General features: G+C 51.8%; 1 pseudogene; it reads left to right on the top strand.

Moving 5' to 3' along the window:
• The first annotated feature begins 4,039 nt into the window (after nucleotides 1–4,039).
• LOC127493392 (U2 spliceosomal RNA) lies at nucleotides 4,040–4,200 on the top strand (annotated as a pseudogene).
• Nucleotides 4,201–7,766: the final 3,566 nt, after the last annotated feature.

Below are 7,766 nucleotides of genomic sequence, written 5' to 3'. Positions count from 1 at the left end.
GAAGGGGTGGGGGGCTTTAGGGAAACAGCCCAGGTTCCAGTGGCTTTCCTCAACCCCTGCCAAGGCCCCTTCTCGGAGACCTGGGCTGCAGGCTGCACTCCATCTCCCGCGGCTGAACATCGCTCCTGACCATGGAGGCCTGCAGGTCGCAGCTCTGCACTGGGCGGGAAGCGGCGGCGCCTGCCCTCCAGTCTGTGCCCTGCCCAGGCGCGGGCCTTGCTCCCGGCACTGGCAGGGCCTGTGCAGGCACAGCTTTCCCGCGGGCCTGTGGCCGTCTCCAGGCTTACTGCAGAGGCAGGCCTGGACTCGACGCGGGACAAGCCCTGCGCCCTTCTCTGCCGCGCGGCCAAGGCTTCCCGAGTTCCTCATTCCCGTTAGCCACACGGTGCATGGGATAAACGTGGTCTCTGTTCCCTCGGAGTTTACAGTCTGGGGCAAGGCTGGAAAGCAACACACACACACACACACACACACACACAGGCACTTAGGATTTAAGGTCCAGGACTCTGTTACTGGGTCAAGTTCATCATGCCTGGCTGCTTCTTCCGCTTGGGTGAGTTTTGAGCGAGCAGCCTGTGGACTCTCAGGCAAATGGAGCCTGACAGTGGGCCCTGGGGCTGCAGGCTGCCCCTGCCCACCCACTGCTCTGGGTGCCTGGGGCCTGGGGTGGGAGATTAACTCTTGCTGTGCTGTGCGGAGTGTGGAGTATCGGATATGTTTCATTTCTCCTGTCTCCCACAGGGCTTCCTTCTTCCCCGCCCCACACCATGGGTTCCAGACTGTCTGTGCCCAGCCCCATAAGTGGGTGATGAAGAGACTGGCCCAGCCCCCTGATAACTTCACACACGTGAGGGGGTCTGTGATTTGCTAATCTTGGGGGGGTGGGGGGGCACTCAGCGCAGGAACAGGAGGAGGTGGGTGAGGCCGTCCAGTGGGGCTGAGTCCGTGGGTCCTGCAGACACAGGTAGGATGTCCTTCACAAGCGGGCTGTCAGCGGTGGCTGGAAAGCCTGTCTCCAGACCCACCGGCCTCTCCCCCACTGACAGCTTCTTGTGCTGCTTGTGTGGCCTCGCGGCTTTAAATCACACCCCAGGGTGGCTGCCATCTTTCAGCCAGAGCTGGCAGGGGATGGGGCTGAGCCCTTGGGGAGAGTCAGACTGGTCCCAGAGATCCAGGCGAACTTGCGTGACTTGCAGCCTTCAATCACACCTTCAGGGTGGCTGCACTCTTTCACATAGAGCTGGGCAGGGGAGGCTGAGCCCCTAAGGAGACGGACAGTTCCCAGGAGACCCCCACTATCTCCATGAGCCCCAAGCCAATCAACATATGTATGTGAACCCCCCTGTCCAGTGGGCACCCCCAATAGGATGACCCAATGAACAGACAGTAACGCCTGAAAAACCCGGGATACTTCCTTAAAGCAGTGCCCCTCTTGGGCACTCCAGCTGGTCTCGTCTTGGACTAGACGCTTCCTCTGTCACTTTCTCTGTTGCTCTTTGCAAATTCTTGGCTGGCTTTTTATTTCTATACTAAGCTAAGGAAAAGAACCCATGAAAGTCGCTCCAGCAACCGCCCTCCCCAGGTCTCCCTTGAGGGTCGTGGCGGGTGTAGTGACAGCAGAAGGGGGGACCCAGGTAGTTCAGAACTTGGTGTGTGGGCTGCCAGAACAGCAGGTGACCCTGGTCCCTGGGTGGGGGCAGGGCATCGTGGAGGCCTTGCTAATGGTCTCCTGCAGGCTAGGCGAGAAGTTCATATGACACCCTTGGGCACCTGCACCACGCCCAGCTGTGTTCCAAAGACAACATCAGGCCAGCAGCAGTCTTGGGTTGAGACTTGAAAGGGACACAGAGATCTGTTGGGGAACAGCTCTGTGGGAGCCTCCTTTGATTGACGGGTTGTCAGCCCCCTCCCACCCCGACCTCTGAAACGTCAAGATCCCCCCCACACTGCCCTCCACCACCTGGCATCTCTGGATTCCCGGCAGGCGCAAGGAGGCCGTTGTGTGTGGTTGGGTCAGCACCACCCACGGCTCCACAGCGGTGAGGGTCGCGGTGGAGGGGCAGTTACCGCTGCTCCTGCAATCCAGCAGGCGTAGCAGTTACCCATCTGCCTGCCAATTCTGGTTTCCTAGCAGGCCTATGCTGTAGAATTACTTAAGAAACAACCTTTTTCCTGGCACCCCGCCTCTAATCTCACTTTCCCTTCATATCAGCCTTTATAGCATTAAGTAAATCTGATCATGCCCAGGCTCAATTTTTTTTTTAAGGCCTTCCAGAACCTACTGGATAAGATCCAAACACCTTGGCAGGGCAGACAAGTCACTGGAAGAAAAAAAGCCTGTCCAATCCCATGCAAGCATTTTGCTGAAGATGCATTTAGAACTGGCAAAACTGCCAGCCCCAGCTTCCTGCTGGCAAGGCCATCACACATTTTGTTTCTTTATTGTTTCTTTACTGGGCACCCACACACTCGGAGAAGGGAGTCCCTCCACGGCCCAGGAGGCGGGCGTGCTGCTCTGCTGAGACTGGTGGAAGCCTGCTGTGCCATTTTTCATTCCTGCTGCCATGGCAGGCTGGCGGGGCGGCCGGGAGGGGCTCCAGGCATCGAGGTTTTGTGTCAGGGAAAGTGTGCAGCTGCTGCCCCCAACTCAGGTCTACAAAAGCAAATATGGACACGTGGAGGGAAGCACTGGAAGGTGGGGAGCAGCTGGGTCCCTGCTGTAGTTTGCATGGTGTTTGGATGTGTTCCCCAAGGACATGTGTGTTGGAGGCCGGCCCCCTGGGTTGATGTTGCTGAGGGGCAGTGGGGCCTCACAGGGTGGGAGGTGTTTGCTTGTTGTTGGGGCCTGGGTCCTTGGAAGGGATTAATGTAGTTCTCAGGGGCTCCACTTCCTGTCTGCAGAGTAGTTACAAAATAGCAGGACTGCTCTGCTCTGTGCTCCCTGCCTCAGGAGGCGGGCTCTCCCTTCCCTGTGCACTCCCATCGTGATCCCACTGTTCTGTGTCAGCCGATGGAGCCCTCAGCCCTCTCCAGAGGCTGAACACATGGGGCTGCTCCCATTTTGGATTTTCAACCTTCAAAACTGCGAGAGGCCAACACTGTGGCCCAGGCATCCCACATCAGAGGGCTGGTTGGAAGCCTGGTTGCTCAGCTTCCAATCCAGCTCCCTGCTAATGTGCCTGGGAAAGAAGCAGAGGATGGCCCAAGTGCTTGGGCCCCTGCCACCTACATGGAAGACCAAGATGGAGTTCTAGGCTCCTGGCTTTGGCTTGGCCCAGCCCAGGCCGTTGCAGCCATGTGAGGAGTCAACCAGCAAGTGCAAGATATCAAGATATCTCTGTCTCTGCCTCTGCCTCTCTCTCTCTCCCTGTCTCTGCCTGCAAATATATATATATATATATATATATATATATATATAAATATATATAAATAAAAGAATTTCCAACCTTATCTTATCAAAACCCATTTCTCTCCAAACCTCTTTTCACTAATCTATTTAATGGGCAAATTCTAGGGATTTATTATTTTGGGGGACAGATGAGCTTGTCAAATACTTAAAATTTTTCATTGAAAAGCCTTTCTAGTATGGAAAATTTCAAACATACTTTAAAAGGGAGGGGATGTGGGAATACCAGCTGGAGTTCATGACCCTAGGGCTGTTGGGGGCTCCTCCATTCTCAGCCCCACCTGCTCTGTTGCCTTGGGGGAACCTCAAACATGATGTCATTTCATCCATTAGTGTTTTACTCTGGATCGCTAAGTGTAGTCTCTCTCCCCCTCCCTCCTTTTAAAAATGGAGCTGCAATGTCATTATCACACTCAAAAAAAAAAAAAAAAAGCAACAAGAATCCATTCATAATATCCTTACATGTCCAAGGTTAAAGGATTAATTCTCTTCTGCTTTCTCTCTCTCACATACCCGCCCTCCCTATGAAGTTTCTTAAAAAGAAAATCAGCATCCAAGTAAGAGCTGTCCATTGCCACTCACTGACATGTCTCTTAAGGCCCTTTTCAAAATCATGTTTAAAAACCCTTGTGAATCGCTTCTCGGCCTTTTGGCTAAGATCAAGTGTAGTATCTGTTCTTATCAGTTCAAAAATCCTTGTGCTCCACTTTGCACTATGCTTTCTCCTTTAGTAGAATGCTTTCTTCCCAGTGTTCCTGATGGGTTCAGAAGTGGAAGGAGAGGTCCCACACTTGCCCAAACTGGGGTGAGGTGGGGGTGGGGAATACAGGGGGTGGGCTGCTGTGGCCCTGATCTAAGGATGGTGGTCAGGAAAAGCCTCTCTCGTGGAGCAAGCGGCAAGCAGCTCCATAGTTCTGCACACACCAAAGGGTGCTTTTGGTCTTCCTAGTGGCAGTACCTCTGACTGTACCTTAGTTTCTCACCTTAATTTCTCCAGACTACTTATGGGGGCAAATGCTGTCTATCAAAAGCTAGACCAAGAAGACCCTTCTGCATTATGGCATTGAGTATATGTTGGTTCCACTTCCGTGGAAGGCAACTGGCCAATCCATGAAAATTACCAATGCCCTTGAACTCAGCAAGCCTACCTCTATGAATTTTTCCTGCAGGCAAGCTCACTGTGTGCAACATGAACCCCAAGCAAGGCGATTTGCTGCAGTATTGTTTGTGCACAAGTTTGGAATGAATTCAAATAGGCGTTAACGAGGAGGCTGGTTAGATAAAATCATTTCTGTGTGATGGAGCACTATGCAGCTATAAAAAGGCAAGCATGATCTTTATATACAGATATCAAACAATGCCCAAATTACTCTGATAAATGCAAATAGTGAGGAAAAAGATAGCATATATAGAGGCCAGTGCTGTGTCACAGCAGGTTAAACCATCACTTGTATATGCCAGCATCCCATATGGGAGTGCCAGTTTGAGTCCTGGCCACTCCACTTCCAATCCAGCTCCCTGATAATGCACCCGGGAAATAGCAGATGATGGTTCAAATACTTGGGCCCCTCCCACCCATGTAGGAGACCCAGATGGAGCTCCTGGCTCTTGGCTTCAGCTTGGCCCAACCCTAGTTGTCGCGACCATTTGGGGAGTGAACCAGTAGATGGAAGGTCTCTTTCTTTATCATCTCTCCCACTTTCTGTGTTGCTCTGCCTTTCAAATAAATAAATCATTGGAGAAAAAAAGGACAGCATATATAACTTGCTTCTTTTTGTTTAAAAAGAGAGAATGTATGTGTTTCTGTACGTGTATTATAAATTTACTTGTATATACATAGCAGGATATAAAGAATATAAGCTGATACAAAAAGCCATTTGTACCAATGCTTTGGGAGACCAGAGTGGCCTGAAGCTGAGGCGGGAGGGAAGCCATTGCCTCCCAGGTAAATACCTAAGTCCTCCAAGTAAATAAATCAATCTTTAAAAAAAAATATTTTCGGCCGGCGCCACGGCTCACTAGGCTAATCCTCCACCTTGCGGCGCCAGCACACCGGGTTCTAGTCCCGGTCGGGGCGCCGGATTCTGTCCCGGTTGCCCCTCTTCCAGCCCAGCTCTCTGCTGTGGCCAGGGAGTGCAGTGGAGGATGGCCCAAGTGCTTGGGCCCTGCACCCCATGGGAGACCAGGAAAAGCACCTGGCTCCTGGCTCCTGCCATCGGATCAGCGCGGTGTGCCGGCCGCAGCGCACCGGCCGCGGCGGCCATTGGAGGGTGAACCAACGGCAAAAGGAAGACCTTTCTCTCTGTCTCTCTCTCTCACTGTCCACTCTGCCTGTCAAAAAAAAAATTTTTTTTTTCTCGCTGCTGTTCAGATCAGATGATTGCTGTCTTCAGGTTCACTGGTTCCCCCTCTGTCCCCTCTCTGCTGCTGTTCTCACTCAGATAAATTTCAATTTTGGTGATGGTATTCTTCAGTTCTAAAATTTCTATTTGTGGTGGGTAGAAGGGGTTAAGCTGCCATTTGGAATGCCCACATCCCATGTCCTGTGCACGTTCCAGTCCTGGCTGCTCTGTGTTCCCAGTCTAGCTTCCTGCCTAACGCTCCTGGGTGAGGACTCAAGTGCTTGGGCCCCTGTCACCCAGGTGGGAGACCCAGATGGAGTTCCTGGTTCCTGGCCTTGGCCTGGTCAGGTCCTGACTGTCGTTGGCATATGGGGAGTGAACCAGTGGATGGAAGAGCTCTCTCTCTCTTCCTGATAAAATAACTAAATCTTAAAAAAAATACTTTCCATCTTTTTTTATATCTTCTATTTCTTTTCTGAGACTTCCTATCTTTTCATGTTTCAGTTGTATTTACAGCGGCTTATTGAAGCATTTTTGTAACGATGGATAATTTAGACATCTGTGTCTTCTTGGTGTGGCATCTCTTGATTGTCTTTTCTTATTCAAGTAGAGATTATCCTGATTCTTGATATGGCAAGTGATTTTCAGGCGCATCCTGAAATTTGGATTTTTTAAAATATATATTTTATTTATTTATTTGAGTGATTGAGTTATAGTTAGAAGGTGAGACAGAAAGAGAGAGAAAGAGGTCTTCCATCTGCTGGTTCACTCCCCAGATGGCCACAAGGGCCGGAGCTGGGCTGATCCCAAGTCAGGAGCCAGGAGCTTCTTCATGTGGGTGAGGGGCTCAAGCTCTTGGGCCATCTTCCACTGCTTTCCCAGGCCATAACAGAGAGCTGGATCAGAAGAGGAGCAGCCGGGACTAGAACCGGCACCCATATGGGATGCTGGCGCCGCAGGTGGAGGCTTAGTCTGCTACGTCACAGCGCCAGCCCCGGAATCTGGGTATTATGGGACTCTGGAGCCTATTGAATCTCTGGTAGCAGGCTGTCAGGAGGCAGAGGGAGGGCAAGCCCAGTGTTCCTCACTTGCTCCCTTTGGGGGAGGGGCACTGCTGGGGGAGGTGGGATTTCTGGCTTCTCTCTAGGCCACCACTGCCATCACCCTAGTTGCTGCTGGTGGTGGGGGGGGGAGGGGGAACACCACTATCCACACAGCCTGTACTGAGATGGGCATAGGGGGAGATGATGGTGTTTTAGCTTCCCACTTGGCTTCCTCTGCCTTGGGAGGACTGGGAGGTGCCTCTCGCCCCTCGCTGCTGCTGGGGAAGGGGTAGAGACCTGGGGGTCCCAGGTTACCTCTGTGCAGGGGGAGGGGCTGCCCTGGAGGTGCCTGGCTATGGGCAGGTGCTGGTGGAAGCCTAGGCTCCTCTTTCTGGGGTGGAGCTAGGTTTATTACCATGGTGTTTGATGGAAGTAGTTTTTAGCTCTGTCTCCGTTCTTCCATCCGTCCATATTTCTTTCTTCCTTTTTTTCTTTCTCCCCTCCCTCCCTTCCTTTCCTCCTTCTCTCCATCTCTCTTTTTCTTTCTTTCTGTCATCTATTTCAAACAAGGCAATGGACTCCTCTATATACATCTTTTCTGGGGGTATCTATTGGAAAAACCCAATCATCAAAGGTAGAAGGTATAGAAAGACCAAAGAAAGAGACAGACAACCCAAGTTTACACAAGTTGTAACTTATTGGGAGGAGTGATGGACAGAAGTGTATCAGGGAGCAGGGGGTGGGGAACTAATGGAGAGAAGCATGGTTTGGGCAGTTGGAAGACAATGGGTCCTTGTGCCAACCGGCAGGAGAGACAGGGTTTCGTACACCAAGGTGGCCTGTGGCTTACTGGATTGCACCTGGTGGCAGGTGATGCTAATGACTGTCTATCCTATAAGGTTTGAGATGATTGTCCTGGTTACCTCCAAGGCATAGTGGCAGCTATGTCCAAGACAGCTAGGGTCACGTCAAGCT

This window comes from Oryctolagus cuniculus, chromosome 5, assembly GCF_051225735.1.
Source record: "Oryctolagus cuniculus isolate XC-2025 breed Fujian yellow rabbit chromosome 5, ASM5122573v1, whole genome shotgun sequence".
Classification (NCBI taxonomy): domain Eukaryota; kingdom Metazoa; phylum Chordata; class Mammalia; order Lagomorpha; family Leporidae; genus Oryctolagus; species Oryctolagus cuniculus.
This window is presented reverse-complemented; position numbering and strand designations above follow the sequence as displayed.